Source organism: Gorilla gorilla, chromosome 3, assembly GCF_029281585.2.
Source record: "Gorilla gorilla gorilla isolate KB3781 chromosome 3, NHGRI_mGorGor1-v2.1_pri, whole genome shotgun sequence".
Classification (NCBI taxonomy): domain Eukaryota; kingdom Metazoa; phylum Chordata; class Mammalia; order Primates; family Hominidae; genus Gorilla; species Gorilla gorilla.
The window spans coordinates 53378391-53402898 of NC_073227.2; the positions used below are offsets into that span (position 1 = coordinate 53378391).

Genomic DNA, 24508 nt, shown 5'->3' on the forward strand with positions numbered 1-24508 from the left:
CCCAAATGCTCGTCAATGATGGAATGGATAAATGAAATGTGGTACATATACACCATGGAATAATGTACTGCCATAAAAAGAATGAGATCATGTCCTTTGCAGGGACATGGATGAAGCTGGAAGCCATCATCCTCAGCAAACTAACACATGAACAGAAAACCAAACATGGTATGTTCTCACTTATAAGTGGGAGTTGAACAATGAGGACATATGAACACAGGGAGGGGAACAACACACACCAGGGCCTGTTGCAGGGTTGGGGGCAAAGGGAAGGAACTTAGAAGATGGGTCAGTAGGTGCAGCAAACCACCATGGCACACGTATGCCTATGTAACAAACCTGCATGTTCTGCACATGTATCCTGGAACTTAAAGTAAAATTTAAAAAAATAATAATAATAAGTTGTTAGCTTATTTGATCCTTAAGTTTATTCAAAACATCATATGAGTTGCGTTGAAATTAGTGGTCTTAAGAATGAGGAATATAGTATAGTCGTCAAGGTTATGGTTATTGAGCCAGATTGCCGGGCTCAAAGTTTGTGTCTGCCATATAATAACTGGGCAAACTTTCACAAATTATTTAAATTATCTGTGTCTGTCTTTATCTACAAACTGTGCATCATATTTGTATATATCTCACAGGGGTATTGTGAGAAGTAAATGAGTTAATTTTGTAAAGTACTTACAACAGTGTCTGGCATATAGTAAATGTACCATTTTTTCCAGTAAGTTTTTGAATAAATATTTGTCCAATACTTTTTTAAAAGTTAATTTCAAGCTACATGAGTATATATCTTTTTATGTATGTATGGTAAGTAATGCTTGACAAATATTATTTTCTCAATCCCTTTTGCTTTTCTACCAAAAATATGATAGGGTTCTCAACTACTGAGACTTACTGGGACAGATAATAAAAGATAAATTAAAAGCCATGCACTGAATTGGAAGCACATAAGCCATGACTCTGTAGACTTAAATCCTTATTTGTAAAACTAAAAAGGGAGATGCTAGTAAGTAGATGATACATCTCTTCTAAATCTAAAAATGTGAATTTTACTATTACTGGTTAAATTCATAAGAAAAAGTGTCCGTTCTAAAATATAAAGACATTAAAAATGTAAGAGAGCTGTATACATGATAATTATTATCTTTTATTGGTATTCTGTTGAAATTTTTACAATTTACTACTGTTGTTGTCACATAATAATATGTACTGTCTTAATTAATTATTTAAACACATCAAATTAGGGAACAAGACCACCATTAAATATTTGAACATAGATGACAGTCATTTGAACTCTCTAATTAAGTTTAGTATCAGTTGTTAAACATGCTGACTTGGCCCTTTAAATGTTATGCATAAACATTATATTTCAGAAGAAAATCATCACCTAATAGGAGAAACAACTTTGTCCTTCTTCATTTCAAGTTTAAGTAATATGTTTTTCAATAACGATAATATTTTTAGTGAGTATCAGTGCTATTGATCATGAACTATGTGCCATGGTAAGAATGCAAATAAATTAGTATAAGATAATGCTATGAAACATCACAGTCATTTATCTTGAATTGATGCATCAACTGCAGATACGGAAATATTATTACTGTTGGGGTTTATACCAGTTATCTATTGTTGTGTAGCAAACTACACAAAAACTTATTGGCCTAAAACAGCAAATATTTGTTATAGTTTTCCTGGGAGAAGGAATCTGATCACAGCATAGCTCTGTCTCAAAGTCTCTCACAAGGCTACAAAAATTGGGGCTGGGGCTGAGATTTTGTCTGGAGTCTCACTTCCAAGCAGAATTGTTAGCAGAACTTAGGTCTTCACTGGGTACCAGCAGAGAATATTAGTTCCTTGCCACATTTGCCTCTCCAAAGAGAAGCTCACAAGTCAACTGGCTTCCATACAAGTGAGAAAGCGAAAGTAAAAGGAAGAGCAAGACTGCCAGAGTTCTTTGTAACCTAATCGCAGATGTAACATCCCATCGCTTTCTGTATTCATTAGAAGTGAATGAAATGAATCTGTAATAGAGTAATTCAGAAATATACAAGAGCATGCAAACCAAGAAGCTAGAAAATATTTGGGACAAATTTATAATTTTTCTACCACAGAATTGCAGCAAAAATGTTGTGTACTGGGTATTTAGTTTTGTTCATGAACATTTTTATATTAAAATATGGTAAAATTTTTATTAAATTACTTGATTGATGTTAAAGATTTTAGAGTTAGGACTCTAGCCAGTTTTATATTTTGCCACAATTTCAAGAATATGAAGTGATGCCATCTTAATGCTTTCCATCTCAGAAGCATAGTCATTGTGCTCAGATGGTTTCCAATAACTGCCTGTTTTAAACAGTTGCTTCATAATTATATAGAAATAGTGAAATCCAATAGAAACACAGTCAAAAATACAAGTTGTGAATACTACAGCAATTTATAGCTACTTTATAGATTCCCATCTGTTTGGTCGTGTCAACATTGTTAATTTATTGACTGTGCTTATGACTTTAAAGTAAAAGTTATGCTATAATAATTAGATGCTTCTAACTTGTTAAGTTACAGTGGTTTTCCTGAGTTCATATAGTATAAAGTTTTCAGATAGATTTTCTTGGTTTTAGGATATCTAATATCTCGCTTACACATGGAAGACAAAATTCCATGTATGGATATCTGACAGTAGGCTAAATATTGCCATATGTAGAGCAAATGTAATTCTCATGGCATTGCCAAAACAAAAACCCCTTGTATCATCTTGACCCAAATTATTATTCTTTAAATAAGACTATATGTGGGCACAAGAGTTTTCAAATACATAAACACCTGAATATTTCCATTATATAATTTTTTTTAGGTCAAATTTTCTGCTTTGTGTTATAAGAGAGAAAAGAGTGGCTTTAAAAAAAAACATCAAGCAATCTGCATTTTAAAAGGTTAATACTTTTGTGAAGCTTTTTGAAATGTAGTAAACCTAACTTGTTAAACTATATTTTTATATATTCAAATCCTTAGGTCATAATTATTTTGTCATTCAAGATCTATGACAGTTTGGATGACCAAATTATTTTTTTTCTTGTCTTCAGCACCTGGATGAAGTGTGGAGAAATTTCTTGAGATGATAAAGCCTATAGATAGAAAAAGTTGCACAGAAGGGTTGGAAAAGGAGCTTGACTTAGGTGGTGTTGAATACAAGAAGTTTATTACTTAATCAGGTGGAGATACTGAATAGGCAATTGAATATGAGTCTGAATTTAAAGGGAATGATACTGGCAATTATCACCACACAAATGGTATGGCTAGCGTGAGACCTGATAAGTTCATTTAAGTATTAATATATGTAGAGATAGAAGGAACAAGCAAACCGTCTAAGACAGAATGACTAGTATTGTCAGAAGACTGAGAATGACATCAAAGAAACCAAGTTAAAGATGTGCTTCAAAAATCTGCAACTGCATCACTTACACACACATACACACACAAATACACACACACACACACACACACATATATATATACACACACAGATATATAAGATGAAGACTAAAACTTAATCTTGAGTACAGTGATATGGATGTCATTGTTGACATTGACAAATTATATTTCACTTTACTAAGTGGAGCCAACTTCTTACTGGAGTGGGCTCAACACAAAATGGAAGACAAAATGGAGACAAAAATATAGACAATGGGCATTTGTTAACTTGACAAGATTTTTTTAAGCTATGTATTAGTGATGAATGGCTAAATGTTATTGATTTTTTTTGAAATAATAAGAGTGAAAGAGACATAATAAGCTTAGAAAATTCTTGAGGATTCTTGTGTGAGTAAATAAATGAACTATAAAATAAAACAAAATAGCAAAATATAAAAGCTAAGTCTGGTTCTTTGAAATGCTTGACGTGATTTATAAATCTTGGGAAAAATTAATAAAGGAAAAAGAAAGAAAATATGAATGTACAATGGGAGGGGGTGAGAAATGAGAAATTATGCAATGTGTATAGTGTACACTATATGGGCGTTGGTTGCACTAAAAATTCAAATTTCACCACTACAATATATCAATGTAATGAAACTGCACTCATACTTCCTAAATCTATTTTTAAAATTCAGAATAAAAATGCAAATTAGCTTCTAACACATTGAATTATAAAATATAATGTGATAATATTAAAATAAATTTTATCCTTATAAATTTGCAAATGTATCTGAAAATAATAAATTTATGTAAAACTATAAATATAAAAAATGACAGGAAAATAAAGTCTCGAATAAGTTACTTTTTAATAAGTAGAAATTAATTAAAGCCTCATAATCTGCTTACTCCAAAATTCCTAGACCTGTGTGCTAATTTTTTTCTTGGTGAATTTCACCTAATACTTAAGGGCTTTATCATCTCTTTCTAAGACTTATAGGTTCTTTTCACTTATGAACAAATATCCAAATATCTTTAAAAAATGTTTGGTTAACTGAATCCCATAGTATATTAAATGCATTATAAATGTAGGTTGAGCACATGGACAAAAAGAGCAAGCCAGCATGTGAAAAAAGACGGGAAGAGTTCCATCCAGCAAGAAGAACACATGAAAGTACTGAATTAGGAAAGACCTTGGAACATTAAAGAAAACTAGAAAGGAAACACAGTGACTTCCATCTGTCAGACACTGCTTGAACTAACAAGCTGGAAGCAATTGGCAGTTTCAACATCAGATCATGCACATTACATGCTTTTGATACCTCAATATTTTTGTGAAGCTGCTTCTTGGGTGATTGCTGTGATAAAAAGGAAGTAGCTTGTAAAAATCAATATGAAACAGAAAATAAGAGTGTTAGTGTCCAATTTGAATCCAATAGTTAAGAAAATATGCAATATCCAACAAGCACACATTCACTGGAGAAAATGCAGAAAAAGCCATTTAGTATTGTATGTTGCACACATGGTGAAGTAGAGATGAATAAACCATCAGAAGGATGGCAAAATTATTCCTCCTTCCAACATCTCTGAGTGAGCACTTTTAAGTCCTTGCCACGGGCTGAAAAATAAAAGTCAATAGATGCAAAAAGATTCAAACACAGATAGCGAAAGCTAATTGAGTATTTCTACTCTTTTCATGTCATTGAGTATCTACTAAAAAAACCTCTGGATAAGGAAATTTATGGTAGTTAACCCAGCAGATGAAACCAAAAGAAACTAATAACAGAATTTATTAGCTCTTATTTAAGAGCTCAAACATAAATTATTGTGACTTTAAAAATCAAGGTATTTCATGATCATACATATAAAACTAAATATTGGGTGTGAAATGGAGACGACACTGATTCAAACATTTTTCATTTAAAAATTTAATAGGGTCTAATATATACATTTACAATATTCAGGTTAAAATTAAAAAGAATGTATTAGAACACACTTAAAATAATATCCCATTTTCTTTTGCTTTGTATTGTGCTGTAAGCTTATAAATATGCCTACACATATCTAATGGAAAGGAAAACATAGGTTGTATCATATTTGGAAGATATTGATTTTGAAAATAAAAGATCCAGATCTGATATTATACCAGAGATAGTAAAATCAGAATGCTTAAAAGCCGTATTCAAGAGGACTCTCAAATTTCTCTACTCTCCTTAGCATTTGGTTCCATTCTTCTATATGAGATTTTATATGTCTTCTAGCAGAAAGAAGGATGTGGGAAACGGGACAGTGCAGTAAAACAGGAAAGTTTCTAGTTCAAATACATTTACTAGTTCAAAATGATGACCATACAGTCAAATACAGAACTTTAAAATGTTTCTACTTCGCAACTGGTAGAAATCTTCAATTGTGCTCTCCATTATATTATTAACAATAGATGGTTGTACCACTGTTGCAGAAAGTTCTATTGGACAGTGCTGCTATAGGATGAATACAATATGAAAGGGCATCGATTGATTTCCTTACTAAATATATACTGTATGATGGTAGCAACCTTTTTTTCTAGATAACATTATTTTCTACATTATGCTTTGAAAACATATCATAGACAAATGGAATGTAATATGTTTTTTGAAAATGCACGTGGTTAAATAGATATTAATAAATGAGTCTTCACAATGCAATGGTAAAATGATAAACAGTTAGACAGTATTAAGAAAATGTACACAATATATGAAAAAAAACTGGACCCCTAAAGGTAGACTTCAGATGAATTAGAGATTTAAGTATAAAATATAAACCTAAAAATCTATGCAAAGAAAGTAAGTAACATCTGGAAAAGGAGATGGAATTCTTACTCTTTAAAGCACAAAATAACAAGATAAAAATGTTTCATTATATCAAAATAAGATAGTGTTTCAGTGAAAGATATCTTAGATATAATTAATGTTTTATATGACCTGTTAAGAGAAAACAGGTCTCAATTTAACAATTGTTAAACAACAAGTGTGCATATGAAATGCCTCCAAACAAGTAAATGCATGAAAAATCAATTAGAAAATTATATGAAAAGATAAAGTCTAAAAATAACAACATGAAAAGAGAGTAATTATATGAAGAAATAGTTAAACTCTATTAATCAGGGTAATGCATATGAGAACATGCCATGGTATTTTATACCAAGTAAATAGACAAACATTTGGAATTTGAAAAACATCAAGCATTGAAGAGAATAGGAATAATATGAACCCTTATACAAAACAAAAATGTAGAAAGTAAAATAAAACTCTCAGTGAAAGAAAGTGTGAATCTAAGATTTATATGCAGCCAAATGATTAATGACTAAATCATTTTTGATGAGTTGTCTAAATGATAACATCAATTTTTCCAAGAGGTGATTAGGAAGACTTCAGTAAAAGGTCTGATTGCAATCATATTTATATAAATAAATATAGATCTAAGAAGAAAAAGTAAACCTGAGGAAAGAAAACTAAGGTACAAATATTATATGTTGTGACAAAGTAGAAATAATTCAACGATTAAATAGGAAGATAAGAGAGACATTAAAAAGAAAAGTGGAATAAGCTTATAGTAAATATAGGCAATAAATGGGAGTTAAAAATGCTGATAAAAACAGACATGTCAAGTAGTAAAAAGATTAAATAAGAAAACAATTACTTAAATGTATTTTAATAGTACAATGATACGCATTAAAATAAAAAATTCTTCTAAACACTTAAAATTGGAAATAAAGTAGTAATTATTAATCAAAGGTGTCAAAAAAGTATAATTAAAGAATATACAAAATAAGATATATCATTGTACAATAATATGATGTAGTTGGGACAAAACATGTCAATCACATCAATAAATATGAGTAGGTTCTTCTCATCTGTTAAAACTATTTTAAATTTGGTTTCCAAATCAAGACCCAACTATACGCTATGTATAAGACACACCAAAACCAATGTGATTTTTAAAAGCTATACATAAAGACATGACAAATAGAAATAACAAAGCAAGACTAGGAATTCAGATATCAAACCAATTAAGATTCAAATCAGAAAAACATGAAAATTAGGGGCTATTTTTAATGCAAAATGCCAAAATCCATGATGAAATCATAACACTTACAGATATCTATGCTGTTGCATAACCGAGCAACCATTTTTGAAACAAAAACTAGGGAAGATACAAGGAGACATTAGTAGGCAAAATACTAAGAAGAGGCTTTCACATAAATCACTATGAGACAGATGAAGTGACAAAATATTAGTAAGGGGATAAATACCTAAAGAATATAATAAGGTGTTACAGATATATAGCAAATTTTTACCCTGATAATCAAGAATGTACCTTTTTTCCAAGTGTTCATAAAATATTCAACAAATTGATACATCAGTTCACACAAAAATATCAATATTAAATAAATTAGAAATATATGAACAATATTTCTGGTCATAATGTAATAAAACAAGAAATTAACAACAACAAAAATCATATTTCTTATGGAAATTACAAAATTATCCATTAATTAACTCTTGGATTACAATGAAATTATAAAATGAAACTAAAGAATTTCTAATAAATAATGATGAAACACTGCAAATCACAATCTGGAATTTTAAAGCAGTGATGAGAGGTAAATTAATAATACTTAAGACTTACCAGTGTAGATGAAATTTTAGTGTAAAATTGAATGCCCAGCTCAATGACTGGAATAAAAAAGTAAACCAAAGAAAGAATAAGTAAGAAGATAATGATGATAAAAGTAGAAATTAATGGAGTATGGAATTGAAAAGGCAATTATGCAGTTATCTTCACTGCTATTCATTCTTGTATTCAAGGTATTTGCCAATACACAAGATAAATAATTTAGTGTAATAAGAATTGGTAAAGAAGAAATATAATTATCTTGATTTGCAGTTGTTGTGACATTTTATTTCTGTAAAACCCTAGTGAATCTATGATAAAAGAAATACAATAAAAATAATTCATTAATTTAGCAGTGTATGAAATTAACATACAGACATCTATAGCTGTAATATATACAAACAATTATCAGTTAGAAACATTATGGTAAAGAAAAATTCATTTACAGAGCAACAAGCAATATTAATTTGTAAAACTTAGAAATTAGCTTTCTATTGTTGCTGTAAAAAATGCTACATATTTAGTGGCTTAACACAACACAAATTTTTAGACTTTGATAAATCAGAAATCTGATAATCTCACTGGACTAAAACCAAAGTGTTCACAGCCTATCTTCTTTTCTGAAGGTCTATTAGGGAAGTTGTTTACTGATCATTTAAGTTGACATAATTTTGTTTCTTGTGGTTGTAGAACCGAAGTGCCCATTTTCTTGCTGGATCTAATTTGAAAGTCATTTTTAGCCTGTAGAGGCCACTAAATTTCTTGGCCTTTGGATCCCTTCCTCCATTAAATTAAAACATCCCTTCAAATTAAACAGCATGATCAAATACTTTTCATGTCATAGCTCTCTGATCCACTGTTTGATTTCCACTTTTATGGACTCATGTGATTAGGTTTGGTCCACCCAATAATCCAGGATAATCTACCCTGTCTCAAGGTCTTTAATCTTAATCACAATTGTAAAGTCCTGACATATTCGTAGGTCATCAGGGTTAAGACATGATCTGTGTGTAGGGGTGGGTGGGTGTAATGGAAGGAGATAGGCATTATTTCTGTTTACTATAGAAATAAGTATCTACAAAAACTATTGGAGGAAATTTTTTAAGAATTCTCGAATAACGCAAAAGTAGACCTAGCAAACAGAAAGATTTTACTTGCTTTTAATAGGAGAAGTCAACTTCATAAAGATGTAGTTCCCTTAAAATGTGACACAATTTCAATAAATATATCAATAAATACTTTATTGACATTAGTTTAACATTAAAGATCCTATAGAAAAATAAATATTCAATAATATGTAGAAAAATATGAAAAAAGAAAAATACAACCAGATATGGTTTGGATTTGTGTCCCTGCTCAAATGTCATGTCGAATTGTAATCTCCAACATTGGAGGAGGGGCCTACTGGAATGTGATTGGATCATGGGGGTGGACTTCACCCTTGCTGTCTCGTGATAGTGAGTTCTCACGAGATCTGGTTGTTTAAAAGTGTGTAGCACCTCTACCCCTTTGCTCTCTTTCTTATGCTCCAGCTATGTAAGACTTGCTTTCTTTCCCTTCACCTTGTGCCATGACTGTATGTTTCCTGATTCCTCCCCAGCCATGCTTCCTGTACAGCCTGTGGAACTGAGCCAATTAAACCTCTTTTCTTTATAAATTACCCAGCCTCAGGTAGTTCTTCACAGCAATGTGATAATGGACTATTACATAAAACTGGTGAGGGGAAGTGGGGTATTGCTATAAAAAATACCTGAAAATGTGGAAGCAGCTTTGGAAATGGGTAACAGGCAGAAGTTTGAAAAGTTTGGAGGGCTCAAAAGAGGACAGGAAAATGAGGGAAAGTTTGGAACTTCCTGGAGACTTGTTAAATCACTGTAACCAAAATGCTGACAATGATATGGACAGTGAAGTCTAGGCTGAGGTGGTGTCAGATGAAAATGAGGTACTTATTGGGAACTGGAGCAAAGGTCACTTTTGTTATGCATTTGTGAAGAGGTTGGAGGCATTGTGCCCCTGCCCTAGAGATCTGTGGAACATTGAACTTGAGAGAGATGATTTAGGGTATCTGGTAGAAGAAATTTCTAAGCAGCAAAGCATTCAAGATGTGACCTGGTTTCTTCTAAACTCACATGTTTATATTCATGAGCAAAGAGATGATCTGAAACTGCAACTTATATTTAAAAGGGAAGCAGAGTGTAACAGTTTAGAAAATTTTCAGCCTGACCATGTGGTGGAAAAGAAAAACTCATTTTCTGGGAAGGAATTCCAGCCAGCTGCAGAAATTTGCATAAGTAAAGAGAAAACCAATGTTAACAGCAAGACAATGGGGAAAATGCCCCGAAGGCATTTCAGAGACCTTCATGGCAGCCCCTCTCATCACAGGTCCTGAGGTCTAGGGGGGAAAAACTGTTTTGTGGGCCTGGTCCAGGAATCCACTACCCTGCACAACCTTGGGTTATTTCTCCCTGAATCTCAGCTGCTCCAGCTCCAGCCATGACTAAAAGAGCCCCAGATACGTGCCAGGCTGCTGCTGCAGAGGCTGCAAGCCATAAGCCTTGGTGGCTTCCATGTGATGTTAAGCTTGCAGGTGCACAGAGGGCAAGAATTGAGGCATGGGGGCTGATATGGTTTGGCTCTGTGTCCCTAGCCAAATCTCATCTCAAATTGTAATCTCCATAATCCCTATGTGTCATGACCAGGGCCTGGTAAGAGGTGATTAGATTGTGGATACAGTTTCCCCCATGCTGTTCTGATGGTAGTAAGTGAGTTCTCATGAGATCTGATGATTTTATAAGGGGCTCTTTCTGCTGTGTTCCTTGGCTCTCCCTTGCCTGTCATCATGTAAGATGTGCCTCTTCCCCTTCCACCACGATTGTAAGTTTCTTGAGGCCTCCCCAGCCTTATGGAACTGTAAGTCAATTAAACATTTTTTAAAATAAATTACCCAGTCTCAGGTATGTATTTATAGTAGTATAAAAACTTGCGACTACAGTAAATTGTTATCTGTAGAGTGGGGCACCACTATAAAGATACTTGAAAATGTGGAAGCAACTTTGGAACTGGGTACCAGGAAGAGGTTGGAACAGTTTGGAGAGTTCAGAAGAAGACAGGAAGATGTGGGAAAGTTTGGAATTTCCTAGACACTTGTTTAATGTTTTTGACCAAAATGCTGATAGTAACATGAAGAATGAAGTTCAGGCTGAGGTTGTCTCAGTTGGAGATGAAAAGCTTCTTGGGAACTAGAGAAAGGGTAACTCCTGCTAAGCTTTAGCAAAGAGACTGGCAACATTTTGCCCCTGCCCTAGAGATTGTTGTAATTTTGGACTTGATGGAGATGATTTAGGGTATCTGGTGGAAAAAATTTCTAAGCGGCAAAGTGTTCAAGAATTAACCTGGGTGCTCTTAAAAGCATTCAGTTCTATATATTCACAATGAAATGGGTTGAAATTGCAACTTATTTTTAAAAGAGAAGCAGAACATAAAGGTTTGGAAAATTTGCAACCTGATGAAGCAATAGAAAAGAAAAACCCATTTTCTTTAGAGAAACTCAAGCCAGCTGCAGAAATTTGCATAAGTAACAAGGGGTTGAAGGTTATTCTCTAAGACAATGGGGAAAATGCCTCCATGGCATTTCAGAGAACTTCATGGCAGCCCTTCCTATCACAGGCCCAGAGGCCTAGGAGGACAAATGTTTCCTGGGCTAAACCGAGGTCCCCTGCTGTTCTGTGCAGCCTTGGGACATGGCACTCTGCATCCTGGCCACTTCAGCTCCAGTCATGGCTAAAAGGGGCCAAGGTATAGCTCAGGTCATTGCTTCAGAGGGTGCAAGTCCCAAGCCTTGGCAGCTTCCATGTGGTGTTGGGCCTGCGGGTGCACAGAAGTCAAGAATTGGGATTTGGGAACCTCTGATTTCAGAGGATGTATGAAAGTGCCTGGATGTCCCCACTGATGTCTGCTGCAGGGGTGGAGCCATCATGAAAAACCTTTCCCTAGGGCAGTGTAGAATGGAAATGTGGGGTAAGAGGTCCCACACAGAGTTTGCAATGGGGCATTGCCAAGTAGAGCTGTGAGAAGAGGGCCATTCTCCTCCAGACCCAAGAATGGTAGATCTACCAACAGCCTGCACTGTGCAACTGGAAAAAACCACAGACACTCAACACCATCCCATGAGAGCAGCTAGAAAGGAAGCTGTATCCTGCAAATCAAGAGACTGGAGCTGCCCAAGGCTGTGGGAGGCCACTTTGTCCATCAGTGTGACCTGTTTTTGAGACATGGAGTCAAAAGAAATCATTTAGGAGCTTTAAGATTTAACGAATGCCCTTCCTGGTTTTGGACTTGCATGTGGCCCCTTTGTTTTGGCAAATTTCTCTAATTTGGAATAGGAACATTTGCCCAATGCCTGTACCCACATTGTGACTTGGAAGTAACTAACTTGTTTTTGATTTTATGGCTCATAGCCAGATGAGAATTTACTTATCTCAGTTGAGACTGCGAAATGTGGACTTTTGAGTTCATGGTGAAATGAGTTAAGATTTTGCGGGACTCTTTGGAAGGCATGATTGGTTTTGAAATGTGAAAAGACATGAGATTTGGGAGCGGCCACTGGATGAATGATGTGGTTTGGCTCTGGGTCCCCACCCAAATCTCATCTCAAATTGTAATCCCCATAATCCCCACCTGTCATGTGCGGGACTGTTCTCATGATAGTGAGTGAGTTCTCATGTGATCTGATGATTTTATAAGGGGCTCTTTCTCCTTCGCTCATTCGCTCTCTGTCACCGCCATCATGTAAGATGTGCCTTTTCCCCTTCTTTCATGGCTGTAAGTTTCCTGAGACCTCCCCAGCCCTGTGGAATTGTAAGTCAATTAAACCATTTTTTCTTTATAAATTACACAGTCTTGGGAATGTCTTTATAGCAGCATGAAAATGGACTAATACAGAAGCCTCAAACTAGATTTTAAAGGATATATGGAAATGCCTGGATGTCCACTCAGAAGTCTGCTGCAGAAGAGCCCTCATGGAGAACCACTACTAGGGCAGTGCAGAGGGGAAATATAGGGTTGAAGCCCACACACAGAGTCTCCAGTGGGGCACTGCCTCATGGACATGTGAGAAAAGGGCCATTGTCCTTCAGATCCCAGAATGGTAGATCCACTGACAGCTTGCACTGTGTACCTGGAAAAGCCACAGGCACTGAATGCCAGCCTATGAAAGCAGCTGTGGGAGATGTACCCTGCAGAACCACAGAAGAAGGGGTGCCCAAGGACTTGGGAGACCACCCCTTGTATCAGTGTGGCCTGGATGTCAGAAATTGAGTTTAAGGAGTTTTTTTTGAAGCTTTAAGATTCAATGACTGCCCTGCTGGGTTCAAACTTGCATGGGGCCTGTAGCCTCTTTGTTTTGGTTGATTTCTTCCTTTTGGAATGGATGTATTTACCTAATGCCTGTCCCCCACTGTATCTTGGAAGTAACTAACTTGTTTTCGGTTTTACAGACTCATAGATGGAAAAGACTTGCCTTGTTTCAGATGAGACTTCAGACTGTGGACTTTTGAGTTAATGCTGAAATGAGTTAAGACTTGGGAACTGTTGAGAAGGGATGATTGTATTTTGCAATGTGAGAATAACATGACACTTGGGAGAGGCTGAGTCAGAATATTATGTTTTGGATTTTTGTCCTCACCCAAATCTCATGTCAAATTTTAATCTTCAGTTTTGGAGGAGTAGCCTGATGGGATGTGATTGCATCATCAGGGTGGACTTCCCCCTTGCTGTTGCTGGTGAGTTCTCACTAGATCTGGTTGATTAAAAGTGTGTAGCACCTCTCCCTCTTTGCTCTCTTTCTCATCCTCCATTCACGTAGGACATGACTTCTTCCCCATCACCATCTGCCATAATTGTAAGTTTTTAGAGGCCTACAAATCCATGCTTCCTGCACAGCGTGCAGAACTGTGAGCCAATTAAACCTATTTTCTTTAAGTATTACCCAGTCTCAGGTATTTATTTATAGCAATGTGAGAATGAACTAATAACTCTACAAAACAAAATATACTCTAAAATCTTTATAACTAAAACAGAGTGGTACCTAGTATATGTTAAAGGTAGCATCTCAAAATATTGAGACAAAAGTAGACTTTTGATTGAATAGGGCTGGGACAAATGAGTAGTTATTTGCAAAAAGATAATATTGAATAAGTAACAGATAGTATATAGAATAAACTACCAAAAACAAAAATGTCAAGGATAAAATGATTTCATGCTTAATAAGATATCAGTGTAGTCCTTTTTATTCTTCATGCAAAAAAAACCTATGGCTTAAAATCCATTTGCAATAAAATATAACATTAAAAATTCCAACAGGATAAAATAAAATTTTGCCATGGCAAAAATACTATGAACAAAGTTCAAAGTTAAGACACTTTAGGAAACTGCAAGAAAAATATTTGTAACATATTCTATGGAAAGAAAGAATATCATGCCTAATACACATATAATGGCCAAAATCTGATATCAAAATAGAAAAGAAAATATGAACAGAGAATTAGCTAGATAGATAGCAGACAGATAGTAGACAGTAAATTGTCCTCAAACATATGGGAGAATGCTGAAACTCACTTAAATATGAACCTTGCACATCTGGATGAGATGTATAAATCTAAGCACCTCCAAATTGGGAGAAAAGCTTGTAAAGCTTGTAATTAAAAGCACGATGTCCTAAGTTAAGGAAGAGGTAAATAGAATGACAAAAAGAAAAAAGGAATTGGCACAATGCTGCCTTCTGTCAATGTATTGCCTCTATGGCTTATAATGGAATGTGTAAAGTATGTTATCAAATGGTCATTGGAACTGGAAGAGATTTTTTTGAAATGCTGCAATCAGAGATGGGCTGTCGTGTGTGTGTGTGTGTGTGTGTGTGTGTGTGTGTTACATATATTTTTTCTTTCCCCTTGAAAACATACTCCTGGCATCTAGTTTGACTAATTTCCAGGTATCTGCCTCTGCTTGTGCAGAATAATATTCATACTTAGATAAAAGTAAAAAGTGTAATAACACATTTTGTTTGTGAGATTGGGGAAACAGGTATGCTTACATACATCATACACATTAACATTGGTTCCTATTGCAATACGTTGGGTTCTCTGGAAACAGATGCTGTGATGGAGTTTGCTATGCAGGGATCAAGATCTATGGAAAGTGGGAAGGGAAAGCAGATTTGGACCAAGGGATACAAATAACTGTGATGTGATATCAACAAAATTTCAGTGAGCTCACCAGGAGCTAACATAGACGGGTCTTTGGATTCCTGGTTTGATTGCTTGCTCAATATTGGTTCCTCTTGGCAAGAATCATTGCAACTGAATCATATTCTAAAGATGTGAATAGCTGGAGTCTATCTGCTGACAGCTGGGGTCACAATTTTTTATTTGACATGGAATCTGAGACATTCTGTGTTTATTAGAGCACTTTAAAAGTGATAGGAATGAGAAATGGATCAGGGAAGGAAAATAATACAAGAGGGGCCCCATGATGGTAATATACCATGGACTGAGGATTATTCTGAAGTCCTTTTTACACACCTGAGGCTAATTATATGATATAGGTGTAAGTCTTAAGGTAAGTCTTTTGCCCTTTGGGAATTCACATCATTTCCCTGACCCTCTGTGAACTTAACTGATCTGTAAAATAGCGGTATGAATGTCTTTCTCACGCAGTCATCTGAAGTGCATGGTAATTTCATTTGCTTTGAGGCTTGAAACATTGTTTTAACTACGTCTGTGCAATAAAATACCATATATTATACATGAACAGTGACTGGATATATTTGTTGGCAGTTAAATTTAGCAAGCATATTAGAAGTATGATTATTCTAGTAAAAGCAAGACAATACCAAACTTCAGTCAAAAAAGAGCTCAGAGAGCAATGCTCAGTCAAAAAAGAATTTAAGTGGTAAAAGAGGAGGGCTGGAAAGCTCAGGAGAAAATATTATCAGGCCGATTAAATGCTGAGTTTAGAGAAGTCAAGTGAAGTAGAAAGATTCATGATGTAAGAAAACAAAGTTCATAAAAACAAAGGAAAAAAGTATTATTTATTATGCACCATCTACATGCTAAGCACAGAAATTGGCATTAAAAAATATTTCTCTCACTTGCATGCACCTTAACTTTGTGAAATATGAATTACTATTCCAAATATATAGAAAAGGTAACAGACATGGAGAGTAGCAGCAAATTAGGTGGTTCAAGTCCAGGCAGATAGTAGGCAACGAATTTGGTATTTAAATTTCAGTCACTGTGAGCAAAAATTTCTTATTTTTTGTTAACAATTTCACTGTTGAACACTAATTCTAGGCCCCAAATGGTATTTTGTTCAGTTTACCACACAAACAGTGAACAAACACATCCTTGATTCTCGGCTGTGCAGCCACATTATTTTCTTCAAAATGTGGCATGGTACTTAACTGATAACCACATTGGTTTCATCAGTGATCAGATGGGCAGTGGTTATTTATTATTTCCTCCTAGATGGATATTGCTTGGGCTATTGAGTAGGTGATAAGGATTGTAGGAGACTGAACTCGGTGTGAAGGTAGTTGTGAACTGACTTTGGAACAGCCTGGTGTGGATTCAAAAAATAAATGGGAATGACTACTGTCTTAGTCTTTTATCTGATGCCATAACAAAATGCCTGTGACTTGGTAATTTATAAAGAACAGAAATTGTATTTCTCATGGTTCTGGAAACCAGGAGGTCCAAGATCAAGGTGCTGGCAGTTTGGTTGTCTGGAAGCTGCTCTCTGCTTCCAAAATTGCAGCTTGTTGCTGCATCCTCTTGGGGCAGGATGCTGTGTCCTCCCATTGCAAAAGACGGAAAGGCAAGCCCGCTGAATGCTGCATGAAACCTCTTTTATAAGAATCTTAATACCATTTATGAGGTAGGGGCCATTATGACATGATCACCTTTTAAAGACCCCATTTCTTAATACCATCACGTTGGCCATAGAATTCCAGTACCTGAATTTTGGCGGGGACACATTTAAACCATAACAACTACATTTGAGAGCAAAACAGAAAAGGAGCCAAGCAGAAAGTAAAGACAAAACATCAAACCAAGCTGGGTGTGGTGGCTCACGCCTGTAATCCCAGCACTTTGGGAGGCTGAGGCGGGCGGATCACTAGGTCAGGAGATCAAGACCATCCTGGCTAACATGGTGAAATCCTGTCTCTACTAAACAAACAAACAAACAAACAAACAAAAACATTAAACCAAATCCTCTGATGTTAAGGTGAAAACCAAGTGGTAGGTTATAGTTTGGAAAGTAGACATCAAAACTATTAAATACATTTTGTATAAGATGCTTTCTGTGATGTCAGTGTAGATATAGGGAGATTATCTGGAATCTATCAGATTTACCTTTAAGTAGAATGAGAGCTATTAAAGGATCCACACCAGTTTTTCAACTGACTGCCATAAAGTGTCTTAAAAATTATCTCGTGCAAGATTCTTGATGTTAGGGGTAAGGAAGTTGAGACCCAGAGAGGGTAAAGTGATTTATACCAACTAATGTAGCTATTTTATGGCAGAATCTTTACTATATAAAATGTTAATATCATATGTGAAAATTCTCATTATAAAAATGACTGATTTATTGATTATTAAAATCAGAAGTGGGGAATATGAATGTATACTAAATAAGAAAAACTCACCCTTCACAGCTTAGTGAAGGAATTTCATTTAAAAAATTAAATGACAATTCAAATTATGTGTTAGAAGTTCAAAATCAAAATGTTATGTCCACAAATTCAGTATTCTTTCTGTTTATGTATATTTGATTTCCCATAAGAAAGAATGACATTTCTTCAATTCTAGAGGTCTGAGGTCAAATGTGTTTGGAAAATAAACCATCTTATACAAATTGTATGGTTTGGATGTGTGTCCCTTCCAAATTTCATGTAGAAGTGTGATCCTTGGTGTTGGAGCTAGGGGCTGCGGGAGGTGTGTCGGTCATGGGGCCAGATTCTTCATGAATTGCTTGGTGCCATCCTGGTGGCAATGAGTGAGTTCTCTTTCTGAATTCATACAAGTTCTACTTGTTAAAAGAGTACTGCACCTCTTCTCTTTCTCTTGTTTACTCTCTTACCCTGTGATATGCTGGCTCCCTTCACCTTCTACCATGATTATAAGCTTCCTGAAGCCCTCACCAGAAGCTGAACTCATGCTTGTACGTTCTGTAAAACCATGAGCCAAATTGAACCTCTTTTCTCTATAAGTTATTTTATAGGTATTTCTACATAGCCTCAGGTATTCCTTTATAGCAATAGAAAAATTGATTGATATAACAAAATTCTTGGCTGGGTGCAGTGGCTCACGCCTGTAATCCCAGTACTTTGGGAGGCCGAGGTGGGCGGATCACGAGGTGAGGAGATCGAGACCATCCTGGCTAACACGGTGAAACCCCGTCTCTACTAAAAATACAAAAAATTAGCCGGGTGCAGTGGCAGGCGCCTGTAGTCCCAGCTACTCGGGAGGCTGAGTCAGGAGAAAGGCGTGAACCCAGGAGGCGGAGCTTGCAGTGAGCCGAGATCACGCCACTGCACTCCAGCCTGGGCGACAGAGCGAGACTCTATCTCAAACAAACAAACAAACAAACAAACAAACAAAAACATTCTTGGAGATTCACAATATTTATCAAGGTAGTAAAGCATTTGGGTAATCCAGCAGTGAAAATGTGTGTTTTACTTTGCATAGCCCAGTATTTCCCAAATACACTTGAACATGAAACATATTTTTCATAACACAGTTTATGTCATTACACTAAATGATCATTTGGTGAAAAACAATCAATCTCATTTTTTATCACTATGCAATTGTTTGTTATCTATGTCAGTTTCCAGCTGAATAACACAGGTCTGAAATCTGGACAACTTAGTTTTTCTAATTGTTTGAACTTGTCTTAAGACATTTGGCAGTCAGTTTTGAACCACGATTTTTTTAAAAAGCTATGTATGATTTCTATGTTATAATTTTTTTTTTACCAATTTTTATTTCCTTCATATGTTATGTGGTTCCCAGCCAAGCACACATTAGTGCATAATAGTAATTGAATAAATAAATTGCATGTGTTTTCTTAGGTCATTTTATTTTCCCTTCTTCCTTAAAATTCATTTTAACCTCCACATTAAAGTTGTTCTTGAAGACTCCAATCATTATTTTTCTTCATTAATTAATTGAAGAAGTAGTAACTTGAAACACACATTCTAATGATTTTTTGCTTTTGTATACCTATAAAAATGAATGTCACTCTCTGTAAATCATATTTGAGTTATCTCAACTTAAAAACAGTTCTATTTAAAAGGTCTTGTTTGAGTAGAAGTGCAATTCATGACTTTAATTATACGCATGCACTTCATAGAAAATCTCTTTCTCTTGATAACTTTATTTTCTGTAGTCTTTCAAAATATAAATATTTTAAATCAAAACAAATAAGATATTGTGATATTGATGATAAAAATAACACGCAGACAAAACCTAAAATGTGTTCACTATTTGAGCAACTTTTACAAAGAAATATTTTAATGTTGGAAAATAACACTGCATATCTACAGTCAGCATTTAGCCACATAGCTAATGAAGAGATACTTAATTTTCTAAATATCGACTATCACTAAATAGTATACTTTGCTATATAAACAGTTTTCCAACTCTACAGTAGCTTAGAAACAGAAGATCACATTCATTAAGTGCTCAGTGTCTGGGACCAAACACTGGGACCAAATCCTGACTCTGGCACTCGCTGCGTGACTCACAAAAAAGTGTTTAGTTACTTTAGGCTATACTATATGTACTATAGTTTAGTTATTTAGTACTTATAGAGTAGAAATATAAATTTGTCTGCCTCATAGACTTTTGAGAGTTAAGCCAGTTGATATTTATAGAAGACTTTGAATAGTGCCTGGCACATAGCTATCTCATAACACACCTTAGCTGCTGGAGTAGCACCCAGCAAGTGGGGGAAATATTCAGAAAATAAAAAGGCTCTATTTAGAACCTAGCTCTTTCTTCATCTCTCCTTTTTATCTCCGTCCTTTGTGACTTTTCCTTAATATTCTACTCTTTTTCATCTTCATTGATTTTTCTTTCTTGTTTTCTTGAAATTCTCACATTAAAAAATAAATCACTAGTAAAATAAATCATTATTTAGAGTAAATGGTAAGAAAGGAAAACTTTCATAATTTAGAAATAAATATGCTATACAGTCTAAAAATTAATCAGGCTGGGAAGCAATACTAAATAAGTCAAAGAGGTGGTAATGAAGACAGTATTCATAGCCCATTGTGAATAGTCACACAGAAAATGACTCAGACATCAAGTAATGGAAATAACAATTATACTTGATAGCTTATGGCAGCTAGGCATAAGCTGCAGTGCACTTGAACAGAGAAAAGCAACATTATTCAAAATCTGTGTACTTAACGTATAATATATGAAAAAGGAAAGTAGGAAAGGATGATATTTATACTAGAAACATTTGTGAAGAATATAGTTATCAAATCAAAAGAATTCAAATGTGGTTTATTGGCAAACTTGGAAACAACTACAGTAGTCTCCTCTTATCAGAGCAGGATGTGTTCCACGACATTATGAGGATGCCTGAAGACTCAGATGGTACCAAACTCTGTATACATTACAATTTTTCCTACACATACATACCTTTGATAAAGTTCAATTTATAAACTAGACACAGTAAGAGATTAACAATAGTAACTAATAATACTATAAAATAATTATAAGAATATACTGTAATAAAAGTGATTTAGAAATTATGAATTGTTTATTTCTTATATTTTCCATTTAATATTTTTAAATTGAGATTGACCAGAAGTTACTGAAACCTTAAAAAGCAAAGCTGTGGTTTAGAGGGCACTATTGTACATACTGGAATAACATTTCATTTTAATAAGACTATTGGTACTGTAATAATGTTTACAATACAGATGCAGGATAAATTAGTGTGAAGCACATATTAGAAAACAGTAACTTGGAAACTAAAATATGATGGTATAATTGCAAAATAATACACATTGGAGTTTAAAGTATAAAAACAAAATATTAACAGTTCTTTTTTGATTGTTAGATTGAAAATATGTGTGATATATTGGATTAAATAAAATATTACTAAATTTAATTTTATTTGTATTTTTGTACTTTATAAAGATGGGGGCAACATAAAATGTGAATCACATAGGTGGCCCTCATTATATTTCGGTTGGGCAGAACTAATGGAGATGGTGGTTTTAAAGCAATGATATATTCCTTCATACTTTTGAAAAAAGTAAAAATGAATTTCTTGTTATGACAGAATTCAGACCTTTACTATAACAATCAAGAAACTAACCAAGGCTTCCACATATTATTAAGAGCTCAATAAGTTAATTACTTTTTACATTTTATTTCATCATTATTTATGTATATTATAATAACTGTGAACAACTTATATTTGAATTTTATCTCTATCACTTCCTAGTTCTCTGAGATCTTTAAACTTTTACTTTAAGCCAATAGTTTTAATCATTTAATGAAAAAAAAAAGCCTCTGTGCTATTATGATTGTAGGTTGAGAGTTTTAAATAATAATCCATATTTAGTTCGTGGTAGGAAATATTATTAGCTGTTTTGTTGTAGTTGAAATTGATAGAAACTTTGGGATTTTCTTTGCTCGTATGAATATGTGGAATGGCTGGCAGGGTGTATTTATGCCCTTCTGCTGTCTCCACCTGCAATGTTATAAAGGGCATAGCAGGGAACTTACCAGCTAGAGCATGAAGGTAAAGCTATTTTACATTCATCTTCCCTTCAGAAAGAAATATTGAAATGTCAGTTGTTGCACTGCCTGATACACTGTGAAATCATTTACTGTCCGTTGGGATTATGAGACCTGGTGATGTGTTGCCTTTTCTGAACATGACTTCGCTGAGAGAGCTGCTGCAACATGGCCATCTGTTTGGGTATTGCAGCTGTGATGTATTTCAAAGCATATCTTCCTTTTTCTCTATTTTTCAACACAGGCATTTTAAATCCATAAACCAATGTTTTAAAATGTTTTTTCTCAGAGCATCCAACTCAAGAGAGCAATGGATTTAGACTTAGGAGACCTAGTTTCTATCCCAGGCTTGGCCACTAATGAGTTCTGTGACTTTGGAAAAGCTGTCTAATTCCTTCTACCCTTAACTTTTTCATTTACACATCAAAGAGTTTGAATGGAATATTTTTAAACATCTGTTTCAAATATAATTTTCTAAAATGTTTTATCATTCTTGAAATGAAACTATTGTTATGATTTTTGTGCTATTTTCCTGATGTTACATACTTATTTTATGTCACTGTAACTTAATGATTCATTCAACAGTTATTTGAGATTCTACTTTTAATATGGTTCTAGGTGTTAGAAAAACAATAATAAAAAATACGGGCTTATGGATCTTGCAGTCTGGTGGGAGAAAGAAACATTAATCAAATACGTATACCCACATATGCATGCAAACACATGATTATGATAGTGACAAGTACCATAAAAACATAAAATTCAGTGATATGAGAGTGAAATACAAGTATGTGTCTTTCTTGGGAAAGTTAAATAGTATATATAGTTGTATAATCAAATATTATGTATTTTTCTTTTAGAATATCATATATAGTTAAGATACTATTTAATAAATTAAACAAAATAGTAAATAATATACAATTTATTCAAGTACATGTCTTATTATGTACCAGGCATTACTTGTACACAATTTTACAGTGATAAATAAATCCTTCCTGAAGCTTACAGTGTAGTTAAAAAGACAATAGTAGATAATCAAGAGAGTTCTGTTTCCCAGCAAGATGTAGAAAGCAAGAGAATGTTAGTGTGACCCCCATCCTAACAGTGAAAAAAAGTACAATTTTCTTGAACCTGTGAAAGAGCTATTGTTTCAGCACTATCAAGGGAACTGAATTTTGAGTGGCAAAACCCTCCCAGGAGAAAAGGGAAAATAGGCCGGGTGCGGTGGCTCATACCTGTAATCTGAGCACTTTGGGAGGCCGAGGTGGGTGGATCACGAGGTCAGGAAATCGAGACCATCCTGGCTAACACGGTGAAACCCCGACTCTATTAAAAATACAAAAACAAAATTAGCCGGGCGTGGTGGCGGTTTTCTGTAGTCCCAGCTACTCTGGAGGCTGAGGCGGGAGAATGGCGTGGACCCGGGAGGCAGAGCTTGCAGTGAGTCGAGATGGCGCCACTGCACTCCAGCCTGGGTGACAGAGCGGGACTCCGTCTCAAAGAAAAAAAAAAAAAGAAAAGAAAAGAGAAAGTGAACTGTTTCATTTTTGTCAGAGCACGGAAGATATAGCTGGTTTCAATAGAATCATGTGAAAAGAAATGGGTTAAAAGTTGATGAATTACTAAAGATGAAGTTGGACTATCAGTTTAGATACCTGGGAGCAACAGACACACTGGAGTTCTTCACAGGCCACCTGAAGATGCTCACTAGAGAGATTGGCAGCCCTGAACACGGGATTAAGCTCCGTTGGTGGTATAGGCATATATGGTATGATTTCTGGTCATGCTGCCTGCTGTTCGGTACCCTCCTCTCAAAGTAATCCAAATCCTTGAGCCACTGAGGTGACCTTCATGGGAGTAATAGGGGCAAAATTTGTCGGTACCTGGGGGAAGGATTGGGAATTCCCATTGCAGATGCCCTAAATCAGGAAAATGTCTACAAATTCAAGAAGGGCAAAAGTTCTTTCATCTAGAAAAGGTCTAGGAAAACTTCTGGACCTTGGATCCTGCACCATTAAAAACTAGAGTTTTACCTGTGCACCTGTAGTCCCAGTTACCCTGGAGGCTGAGGCTGAAGGATTGCTTGAGCCCATGGGTAGAAGGCTACAGTGTGCTATGATTGCACCAGTGAATAGCCACTGCATTTCAAACTGGGCAAAATAGAGAGACCCCTTTCTCTAAAAATAAATAAGTAAATAGATAGATAAATAGGTAGATAGATAGTTAAACTTCTAAAACATAAAATCTTCTAAATAGATTAAAATTTTAAAACAACAACAACATCAAAATCAGAGGTCTGATACTTTTAGAGAGGGACAGGGAACTTTCTTCCTCCTAAAACCCACCAAAGATGGAAAATCAGTTTGCTGTCACAAAAAGGAATGCCAGAAATACTAACAACGCGCTATCCATCTACAAGACCCAGGTGCACAGACCTTTACTAAGACTGAGGATGGACCTAATGAACTGTCACCATTATAAGCCGAGCATGGAGTAACACCTTAGAGCCCTCTACTGCTGCAGAGCACAGCATAAAAAAAGACCATACCTCTGTAAAAGATAAGATCTGTGCAGAGACAAATGAAAGCTGAAGGTAAAACAGGAATATAGGCAAAATCCTCCAGCCA

At 35.0% G+C, this 24508-nt stretch overlaps 1 long non-coding RNA gene across 1 annotated transcript; it reads right to left on the minus strand.

Moving 5' to 3' along the window:
- Window positions 1-9226: 9226 nt before the first annotated feature.
- On the minus strand, window positions 9227-23626 carry LOC129533001 (uncharacterized). Its single transcript, XR_008678995.1, has 3 exons — window positions 23537-23626; window positions 23117-23207; window positions 9227-9261 (listed from the first exon to the last, which is right to left on the minus strand). It is a non-coding gene; the product is annotated as an uncharacterized lncRNA (long non-coding RNA).
- Between the last annotated feature and the right edge of the window lie 882 nt (window positions 23627-24508).